We start from the raw sequence: 12,616 nt of genomic DNA, 5'->3' as shown, positions 1-12,616 counted from the left end.
CCCTTTTCCCATTTCTTTGCCGAATCAATGTAAATATATATATATATATATATATATATATATATATATATATATACATATATTTGGTATTTTTACTCCATAAAAGTCCAAACTATTATGATATAACATTAAAGAGGCTCTGTCACCATATTATCAAATCCCTATCTCCTATTGAATGTGATCGGCGCTGCAATGTAGATAACAGCAAAGTTTTTGTTTTTTTAAAAACGATCATTTTTGCCCAAGTTATGAGCAATTTTATATTTATGCAAATGAGCTTTTCAATGGACAACTGGGCGTGTTTTTTTGTATTTCCACAAGGGCGTGTATTGTGTTTTTACCAACTGGACGTGTATTGTGTTTTTACCAACTGGGCGTGTATTGAACCTGCACTGTACTCTCTGACGCCTGGTGCTGATGTGTCTTCTCTCTTCTGACACCAAGGTTGAAGGACCTGTGGGTGACGTCATCATTCCCAGCCACCTTCAACCTTGGCGTCGGAAGAGATAAGACACATCCGCTCCAGGCGTCAGAGTACAGTTGAATTTGCAGCAGCATCACCATGTGCAGGTAAGCATAGCAAACTCCCTAGAGACAAGCATATTAACCTTTTGGATGCCTGGAGCCGATGTATCTTCTTTGTCCGTCGACAAGGTTGAAGGACCTGTGGGTGACGTCACGCTGTGTCTGCTGTGAAAGAAGCTGGGTGGAAACGATGAGAAGTGTATGATGCTGATTTGTCAGCGTCATACACTTCTATTCACAACGCCCAGTTGGTAAAAACACAATACACGCCCAGTTGGAAAAACGAGAAAACATGCCCAGTTGTCCATTGAAAAGCTCATTTGAATAAATATAAAATTGTCATGGGGTTTTCCAGTGTATAAAATATATAACTCATTACTAATTGGTTAAGAAACTGATATTCACTATTAATTTAGCAAGCAATATAACATGTCATTTATGCTTTGATTTTGTGCAATGTTGCAAGGTTATGGCTCGTTTTATACATTGTACCTAAAAAAATGGATGGTTGCAGAAGTTCTAAGATTTATAGTAATAAGAAAAATACTCTCTTCTAAACCATCTATGGCCTAAAAAGAGGAGAGCTTTCCACGCCTATATCTACACTTACCCTAATATCAAAGCAAGAATCAATTCTTCAAAGCTATTGTATACATGTAGCTAAATATCTGTAGCTAAGTAATTTCTTTTTGATAAAATGTTCTTCTATAGACATGTAACTGATGTTATAATAGCTTGGTAGGGTAGATTTATTTGTTCGAGTATCTGACTTTTTTTTTTTTACATACAAAACTGCTAAAAATAATTATGGGGGCTCGTCCGGGATAATACATAAAATTCATATGGCGTGGCAGTGGAACTGTTAAATACATGATTATCCTGTGGAAAATTAATACTAGATTATTTCTTCTTCCTCTGTTATTTATATAGCACAAACCTATTACATAGACCTGCAATTGCAGGCATTACCTTCTCCATTAGGGCACACAAGCTTATTTCACTGATATATGCTTTAGAGCCTGCTTCATAAGTAGGTAACTAATCCATTTCTTTGAGTTTGAGTTTAAGTGTGAGAGGAAACTAAACCCTAGGTAATCATGAGGAGATCATGATGCATATCATACTATGATAGTTTCAAACTTATGGCTCTAAGGTTTAAGGATAGTCATTGTAACGGCTGCGGGCAGTTGTCGTTCCGCACCTTTGGATGGCCACGACCGCAGACCCCTGACTTCCTGCCAGCGTCTCCCTCCTTGGAGACACCAGCTCACGCGGCCGTCCTACTCTGGACTGTTTCCCAATGTGCGTGTGCGCTCGTCCCCGGTCTTTAAGGGCCAGTGCACGCATACTATAGTTCCCTAACCAATCCCCAGATCATCCTGGACTATAAAAAGGGCTCCGCCCTTCAATTTCTTGCCTGAGCGTCATTGTTGTATTTCTATGTTAGCCTTGCAAATGGTCCCTTAGTTGTTATCCTGCTCCCAGTGCTCCCAGTGATCCCGTACCCTACTTCCTGTATCCTGTATCCCGTAACTGTGCTTGTTCCTGAGCTGTATCTAGTGTTGGAGTCGTGTTGTCATCTGCCACATTCCGTGTCATCCGCCACATCTGGTGTCATCTGCCACGTCTGGTGTCTGTCATCTGCCACGCCAAGCTCCATCTGTGCCAAAGAGTCTGCTACACATTCATGTCTGTCTGGACTCTTACAGATACTCTTGTGATAGAGCTTTTGCATAGATTTTGCATACACTGTTGTTTGCCCAGCTACCACTCTGCTACGGCAGAGCGGCCTAGTGGGTTCACATACCCCAGGATCATGACTGTGATGTTAACCACTGGCCCATAGTGCTGTCCAAATAGATACATAGATGTCTATCTGTTTGCAATAACACTAACATAACCTAATCCTCTTTTGATGGTGAACAACTCCACGGGCTTCCGGGGAAGTACAGATGCCACATCTGTTATAAAAATGACCTTTGGTAATGGCACATCATCATCATGGTCATATGTAAAGATAGAATCGTGGAAGGAATTTACTACAGCTGCTTTTTATAACACTTTTAGAGAAGATTTCCTATATACAGCAGTGTTGAGGTATCCTACTTGCCTCTAACTTGTCGCTTTTCATACTCAATCTTGAACACATTGTTGACTTATGAATAAACCATAATTTTAATGATGTAATGATGTATGAGCCAACTGCAGGTTATGTGCTGATTATACATGATAAATTGAGATTGAAGAATCAAGAACATTGCATAGTTAAAATGATGTAATTTCTAGCAAAATGTATATGACTCCCCTTCCCAACCCTGACAGCAGCATGCTCAGGATCCTACATGTTACAGCATTGGTGCAATGTTAAAGGGTAACTAAACGTGACATGTCAAAAGTTTTGATTGGTGAGGGTCCGAGCACTGAGACCCCCACCAATCGCTAAAATGAAGCGGCAGAAGTGCTCATGTGAGCGCTGAGCCGCTAAGTTTCTGTTCGGCTTTTTCCGGAAAGCCGATCTAGGTCTACGGGCTCATAGACTTTCTATTGAGCCCGTACTCCGATACATTGATTTCCGGAAAAAGCCGAACAGAAACTAAGCAGCTCAGCGCTCACATGAGCACTTCTGCCGCTTCATTTTAGCGATTGGTGGGGGTCTCAGTGCTCGGACCCCCCCCAATCAAAACTTCTGACATGTCACTATGACATGTCAGAAGTTTGTTGAGCGTTAAGTTACCCTTTAGGTGTTACAATTATAAGTGTTATATGTAATACAAAGTTACAACTTCAGACAAAAGCATTACGATCTATAAATGAGCTTCTGAAAAAGGAAAATGAGTTTACTATTGTATATTCTGACCTGGTACCAAAACTGGAAACATAATATACAATGTGTCAGAGACGAGTTTGTCAGATTCCACATACAGATCTACAGGGTCTTCACCACCTAGTCTATTTGGTTGGCATTCTGTGTTCCTTCCAGCCGTGGAGACATGGAGAGGTGCCCATGCATGAATGTGGCTCTCGCTTTCTAAGGCTGGATTCACACGAGCATGTTCGGTCCGTAAAGGACAGAACGTATTTCGGCCGCAAGTCCCGGACCGAACACACTGCCGGGAGCCGGGCTCCTAGCATCATAGTTATGTACGGCACTAGGAGTCCCTGCCTCGCTGTGGGACAACTGTCCCGTACAGAAAACATGATTACAGTAGAGGACAGTTGTCCCACAGTGAGGCAGGGACTCCTAGTGCCGTACATAACTATGATGCTAGGAGCCCGGCTCCCTGCAGTGTGTTCGGTCCGGGACTTGCGGCCGAAATACGTTCCGTCCTTTACGGACCGAACATGCTCGTGTGAAACCAGCCTAAGTCTAAGTGTACGTTCAAATGCAGCTGATTTGTCTGCTGTGTATTTTGCCGCAAATTTAGATGGTATATAAAGATTTGCTGCAGATTTTGTTACGAGTTCCATGACGAAAACACTTAATATAGGGCATACTACAGATTTAAAAAAGGCCATAAGTGCATGTCAAATATGTAACTTACTGTGGCAGAATTGTGAGGGCACTGGAGGGTCTGGAAAAAGGGGCAGTCAGGACATTGGCAGCAGGGTTCTCCGCACAATACATGTGCTCCAGTAGATCACCTAAATCAGGCTCCTCAAAAAGTACTTCCCATCCTAAAAAAGTTTCAAGAATGGTATTCTGCACTATGTGGGGTCAATTTCTTTAGTTACCGTGTGGCCTCTGGAATTTCATTTATGTTTCTCTGTATAATCAATATTTCTTAGACTGGTCTGTTATGTGCTGAGCACCAGTGAACGTGATTGGTTCAAGCTCAATCCTATAGACTTATTCAGAGATAAGGAAACCCTTCAGGCTCACCTACCTACAAGCCTAAAAACTGAGTAATTTCAAAAAGTGAAGGGCATCATTTATCTGAACAATCTCAAGAGAAAAACATTGTAGGATTTTTTTCATCATAACTGATCCATAATGCAATCAAAAATTGTAAGAATAAAACACAGAGAAAAATCGTCCGCAGTATATGTATCCAGGAGGCAAACATTTTGCCTCCCCCTCCATTTTCCAGCATTTTGCAGCAGGACCACCCAACCCTTGACGCACACACTCCTGCGAACACAATGAAAGACATTGCAAACTACATCATCCCTTCAGGTAACCTAAACCCGATCAGTCAAAAACAGAATAAGGGCTCATGCACATGGCCGTATTACGGATCTGTATTTTTTGGATCTGTAATATCATGTAATGTAATTGTATGGCCCACAATGGGCTCATGTTTACTTTTTCTTTTTCATTGGATGCCATATTATCAAGAAACAGTGCTTCACAAATGCACCATACAGCAGAACACCAAGTGCCTACGGGTCTGTAAATGAAACCATAGGGACATAAAGGCTCCATGCATAAAGCTCTACAGTTTTCATGAGGCCTAATGAGAAAATTAGCACAATTTACACTTTCAGATTTCTAAAAGACTGATTGTTTTAAAAGTTTGCGTAAAGTTTATAGACTGATGCAGTCTTTTTTATTACTTTTATTTTAATTTTTACTTGCAATACCTTGCTTGAACACATGGTGTGCTATAGAGGGAGAACATGTTTATAAACAGCACAAACAATAAAGGGCCCCCCATCAGGAATATATCATACAATACTGTAAACTCCACCTGCTGGCTAATCTGTTTAGTGCAGTAATTGTAATTTTTGCCTAAAGTTTTTGCTCTGTGCGGGTATGCTTACACGCTGTAAAAAACGGCTGAAAATGGCGGAGCTGTTTTTTGAGATTTTTTTTCTAGATGTTTTTGGAGCTGTTTTTCTATTGATAGCTCCAAAAACGGCTCAAGAAGTGACATGCTCCTTCGTTTTACGGGACGTTTTTTTAAAACGGTAGCGTAAAAAAATGCCCAGTCTGAATGAAATACCGTTTTTCCCATTGAAGTCAATGGGTAGATGTTTGTAGCCGTTCCTTAGAACAGTGGCGTAAAAAACACCCAGTCTGAATGAAATGCCGTTTTTCCCATTTCAGTCAATGGGTAGATGTTTGTAGGCATTTAACTTCCGTTTTTTCCGTCATATTTACGCCCTGAAATACGCCTGTAAACACAGAGGGACACATTGTGATAAAGTGAAATATATTTTTAGGCCCTGTTCACATAGAGTTTCTTGGTGCATTTTTTTACACGAAAACCGAGTCGGAAACCACTCCAAAAGATGGCTTCCATTGATTTCAATGGGAGGCAGAGGTGTTTTTGTCCTGCTAGCGGAATAAAAAGTTTGCGGTAAAAAGAGACCTCATGCCCTTTTTTCAGGTGTTTCCATCTCTGACCTCCAATTGAAATCAATGGGAGGCAGAGAAAGTGGTATTTGCTGCATATTTTGCTCGCGGCACTCAATGGCCACGGCCGAAAAACGCTGCGAAGAAAATGCGGTAAAAAGAGTGCAGGCAGGGCAAAATCTGCCGTAAGATTCCTGAAGGAATTTTAAAGGCAGATTTTTCCGCATGCAAAATACTCTGTGTGAACAGGGCCTTAGTATTATTCATTTCTACAATACAGATAGGAGAGTCACTTTTGGATAATCACTTCTTAAATAAATCATGAATAATTAGATGGCAGGACTCCAAATGATCTACTGTGTGACATCAGACACGCTTAATCCGGAGAAATTGAGATTATTTTCTTATTCTATGTTTTTACAACGCTGACAATATCCTCGCCAGTCTATTCTTTAACCTGAGAGCTCTCCGCCCGGCAAGCACTTGAAATATGCAAACATTATATACGGAAATAATCTAAACTTCTGCCGGCAACTGCAATCCCTGAAACAAATAATGTTATATGAAGGCCTTTATTTTCCTTTCTTCTCTTAAATTATAATGTAGAGTAAAACGTTTAATAAAAAGCACTAAGCGTGACTCTAACTGGACATCCTGGGGTATGACATGGAGTCAGAATGGCAGGGAAATGATGTGACCCCCACGTAGGTCTGCTGGATGTCTGTAATAACTAAAAGATAAATAACAAGAATATGTATAGGTATAAACCAAAATATGCCCAGGTTATACCAGCATGCTCCATATCACTATATACAAGAAGATATATAACTTATACCAGCTGTACATGTATAATTATATACAGAAGATACCCAGGTTATACCAGCATGCTCCATATCACTATATACAAGAAGACTTATAACTTATACCAGCTGTACATATATAATTATATACAGAAGATACCCAGGTTATACAAGCATGGTCCATATCACTATATACAAGAAGATGTATAACTTATACCAGCTGTACATATATAATTATATACAGAAGATACCCGGGTTACACCAGCATGCTCCATATCACTATATACAAGAAGATGTATAACTTATACCAGCTGTACATATATAATTCTATACAGAAGATACCCAGGTTATACCAGCATGCTCCATATCACTATATACAAGAAGATGTATAACTTATACCAGCTGTACATATATAATTATATACAGAAGATACCCAGGTTATACCAGCATGCTCCATATCACGATATACAAGAAGATGTATAACTTATACCAGCTGTGCATATATAATTATATACAGGAGATACCCAGGTTATACCAGCATGCTCCATATCACTATATACAAGAAGATGTATAACTTATACCAGCTGTGCATATATAATTATATACAGAAGATACCCAGGTTATACCAGCATGCTCCATATCCCTATATACAAGAAGATGTATAACTTATACCAGCTGTGCATATATAATTATATACAGGAGATACCCAGGTTATACCAGCATGCTCCATATCACTATATACAAGAAGATGTATAACTTATACCAGCTGTGCATATATAATTATATACAGGAGATACCCAGGTTATACCAGCATGCTCCATATCACTATATACAAGAAGATGTATAACTTATACCAGCTGCACATATATAATTATATACAGAAGATACCCAGGATATACCAGCATGCTCCACATCACTATATACAAGAAGATGTATAACTTATACCAGCTGTACATATATAATTATATACAGGAGATACCCAGGTTATACCAGCGTGCTCCATATCACTATATACAACAAGCTCAACAAGCTGTATAACTTATACCAGCTGTACATATATAATTATATACAGAAGATACCCAGGTTATACAAGCATGGTCCATATCACTATATACAAGAAGATGTATAACTTATACCAGCTGTACATATATAATTATATACAGAAGATACCCAGGTTATACCAGCATGCTCCATATATCTATATACAAGAAGATGTATAACTTATACCAGCTGTACATATATAATTATATACAGGAGATACCCAGGTTATACCAGCATGCTCCATATCACTATATACAAGAAGATGTATAACTTATACCAGCTGTACATATATAATTATATACAGAAGATACCCAGGTTATACCAGCATGCTCCATATCACTATATACAAGAAGATGTATAACTTATACCAGCTGTACATATATAATTATATACAGAAGATACCTAGGTTATACCAGCATGCTCCATATCACTATATACAAGAAGATGTATAACTTATACCAGCTGTACATATATAATTATATACAGGAGATACCCAGGTTATACCAGCATGCTCCATATCACTATATACAAGAGGATGTATAACTTATACCAGCTGTACATATATAATTATATACAGAAGATACCCAGATTATACCAGCATGCTCCATATCACTATATACAAGAAGATGTATAATTTATACCAGCTGTACATATATAATTATATACAGAAGATACGCAGGTTATACCAGCATGCTCCATATCACTATATACAGGAAGATGTATAACTTATACCAGCTGTACATATATAATTATATACAGAAGATACCCAGGTTATACCAGCATGCTCCATATCACTATATACAAGAAGATGTATAACTTATACCAGCTGTACATATATAATTATATACAGAAGATACGCAGGTTATACCAGCATGCTCCATATCACTATATACAGGAAGATGTATAACTTATACCAGCTGTACATATATAATTATATACAGAAGATACCCAGGTTATACCAGCATGCTCCATATCACTATATACAAGAAGATGTATAACTTATACCAGCTGTACATATATAATTATATACAGAAGATACCCAGGTTATACCAGCATGCTCCATATCACTATATACAAGAAGATGTATAACTTATACCAGCTGTACATATATAATTATATACAGAAGATACCCAGGTTATACCAGCATGCTCCATATCACTATATACAAGAAGATGTATAACTTATACCAGCTGTGCATATATAATTATATACAGAAGATACCCAGGTTATACCAGCATGCTCCATATCACTATATACAAGAAGATGTATAACTTATACCAGCTGTACATATATAATTATACACAGAAGATACCCAGGTTATACCAGCATGCTCCATATCCCTATATACAAGAAGATGTATAACTTATACCAGCTGTACATATATAATTATATACAGAAGATACCCAGGTTATACCAGCATGCTCCATATCACTATATACAGGAAGATGTATAACTTATACCAGCTGTACATATATAATTATATACAGAAGATACCCGGGTTATACCAGCATGCTCCATATCACTATATACAAGAAGATGTATAACTTATACCAGCTGTACATATATAATTATATACAGGAGATACCCAGGTTATACCAGCGTGCTCCATATCACTATATACAAGAAGATGTATATCTTATAGCAGCCGTACATATATAATTATATACAGGAGATACCCAGGTTATACCAGCATGCTCCATATCACTATATACAAGAAGATGTAGAACTTATACCAGCTGCACATATATAATTATATACAGAAGATACCCGGGTTATACCAGCATGCTCCATATCACTATATACAAGAAGATGTATAACTTATACCAGCTGTACATATATAATTATATACAGGAGATACCCAGGTTATACCAGCGTGCTCCATATCACTATATACAAGAAGATGTATAACTTATACCAGCCGTACATATATAATTATATACAGGAGATACCCAGGTTATACCAGCATGCTCCATATCACTATATACAAGAAGATGTATAACTTATACCAGCTGTACATATATAATTATATACAGAATATACCCAGGCTATACCAGCATGCTCCATATCACTATATACAGGAAGATGTATAACTTATACCAGCTGTACATATATAATTATATACAGAAGATACCAAAGTTATACCAGCATGTTCCATATCACTATATACAAGAAGATGTATAACTTATACCAGCTGTACATATATAATTATATACAGAAGATGCCCAGGTTATACCAGCATGCTCCATATCACTATATACAAGAAGATGTATAACTTATACCAGCTGTACATATATAATTATATACAGAAGATACCCAGGTTATACCAGCATGCTCCATATCACTATATACAAGAAGATGTATAACTTATACCAGCTGTACATATGTAATTATATACAGAAGATACCCAGGTTATACCAGCATGCTCCATATCACTATATACAGGAAGATGTATAACTTATACCAGCTGTACATATATAATTATATACAGAAGATACCCAGGTTATACCAGCATGCTCCATATCACTATATACAAGAAGATGTATAACTTATACCAGCTGTACATATATAATTATATACAGAAGATACGCAGGTTATACCAGCATGCTCCATATCACTATATACAGGAAGATGTATAACTTATACCAGCTGTACATATATAATTATATACAGAAGATACCCAGGTTATACCAGCATGCTCCATATCACTATATACAAGAAGATGTATAACTTATACCAGCTGTACATATATAATTATATACAGAAGATACCCAGGTTATACCAGCATGCTCCATATCACTATATACAAGAAGATGTATAACTTATACCAGCTGTACATATATAATTATATACAGAAGATACCCAGGTTATACCAGCATGCTCCATATCACTATATACAAGAAGATGTATAACTTATACCAGCTGTGCATATATAATTATATACAGAAGATACCCAGGTTATACCAGCATGCTCCATATCACTATATACAAGAAGATGTATAACTTATACCAGCTGTACATATATAATTATACACAGAAGATACCCAGGTTATACCAGCATGCTCCATATCCCTATATACAAGAAGATGTATAACTTATACCAGCTGTACATATATAATTATATACAGAAGATACCCAGGTTATACCAGCATGCTCCATATCACTATATACAGGAAGATGTATAACTTATACCAGCTGTACATATATAATTATATACAGAAGATACCCGGGTTATACCAGCATGCTCCATATCACTATATACAAGAAGATGTATAACTTATACCAGCTGTACATATATAATTATATACAGGAGATACCCAGGTTATACCAGCGTGCTCCATATCACTATATACAAGAAGATGTATAACTTATAGCAGCCGTACATATATAATTATATACAGGAGATACCCAGGTTATACCAGCATGCTCCATATCACTATATACAAGAAGATGTAGAACTTATACCAGCTGCACATATATAATTATATACAGAAGATACCCGGGTTATACCAGCATGCTCCATATCACTATATACAAGAAGATGTATAACTTATACCAGCTGTACATATATAATTATATACAGGAGATACCCAGGTTATACCAGCGTGCTCCATATCACTATATACAAGAAGATGTATAACTTATACCAGCCGTACATATATAATTATATACAGGAGATACCCAGGTTATACCAGCATGCTCCATATCACTATATACAAGAAGATGTATAACTTATACCAGCTGTACATATATAATTATATACAGAATATACCCAGGCTATACCAGCATGCTCCATATCACTATATACAGGAAGATGTATAACTTATACCAGCTGTACATATATAATTATATACAGAAGATACCAAAGTTATACCAGCATGTTCCATATCACTATATACAAGAAGATGTATAACTTATACCAGCTGTACATATATAATTATATACAGAAGATGCCCAGGTTATACCAGCATGCTCCATATCACTATATACAAGAAGATGTATAACTTATACCAGCTGTACATATATAATTATATACAGAAGATACCCAGGTTATACCAGCATGCTCCATATCACTATATACAAGAAGATGTATAACTTATACCAGCTGTACATATGTAATTATATACAGAAGATACCCAGGTTATACCAGCATGCTCCATATCACTATATACAGGAAGATGTATAACTTATACCAGCTGTACATATATAATTATATACAGAAGATACCCAGGTTATACCAGAATGCTCCATATCACTATATACAAGAAGATGTATAACTTATACCAGCTGTACATATATAATTATATACAGAAGATACCCAGGTTACACCAGCATGCTCCATATCACTATATACAAGAAGATGTATAACTTATACCAGCTGTACATATATAATTATATACAGAAGATACCCAGGTTATACCAGCATGCTCCATATCACTATATACAAGAAGATGTATAACTTATACCAGCTGTACATATATAATTATATACAGAAGATACCCAGGTTATACCAGCATGCTCCGTATCACTATATACAGGAAGATGTATAACTTATACCAGCTGTACATATATAATTATATACAGGAGATACCCAGGTTATACCAGCATGCTACATATCACTATATACAGGAAGATGTATAACTTATACCAGCTGTACATATATAATTATATACAGGAGATACCCAGGTTATACCAGCATGCTCCGTATCACTATATACAGGAAGATGTATAACTTATACCAGCTGTACATATATAATTATATACAGGAGATACCCAGGTTATACCAGCATGCTACATATCACTATATACAGGAAGATGTATAACTTATACCAGCTGTACATATATAATTATATACAGGAGATACCCAGGTTATACCAGCATGCTACATATCACTATATACAGGAAGATGTATAACTTATACCAGCTGTACATATATAATTATATACAGGAGATACCC

General features: G+C 37.0%; 1 protein-coding gene across 4 annotated transcripts in view; it reads right to left on the bottom strand.

The window, feature by feature from the left end:
- LRFN2 (leucine rich repeat and fibronectin type III domain containing 2) overlaps nucleotides 1-12,616 on the bottom strand; it is a 533,652-nt gene that overhangs the window by 203,304 nt on the left and 317,732 nt on the right. The window lies entirely within an intron of this gene.

This window comes from Rhinoderma darwinii, chromosome 4 (assembly GCF_050947455.1).
Source record: "Rhinoderma darwinii isolate aRhiDar2 chromosome 4, aRhiDar2.hap1, whole genome shotgun sequence".
Taxonomy (NCBI): domain Eukaryota; kingdom Metazoa; phylum Chordata; class Amphibia; order Anura; family Rhinodermatidae; genus Rhinoderma; species Rhinoderma darwinii.
Note: the sequence above shows the minus strand (reverse complement) of the source record. Positions and strands in the feature narration are given on the sequence as shown.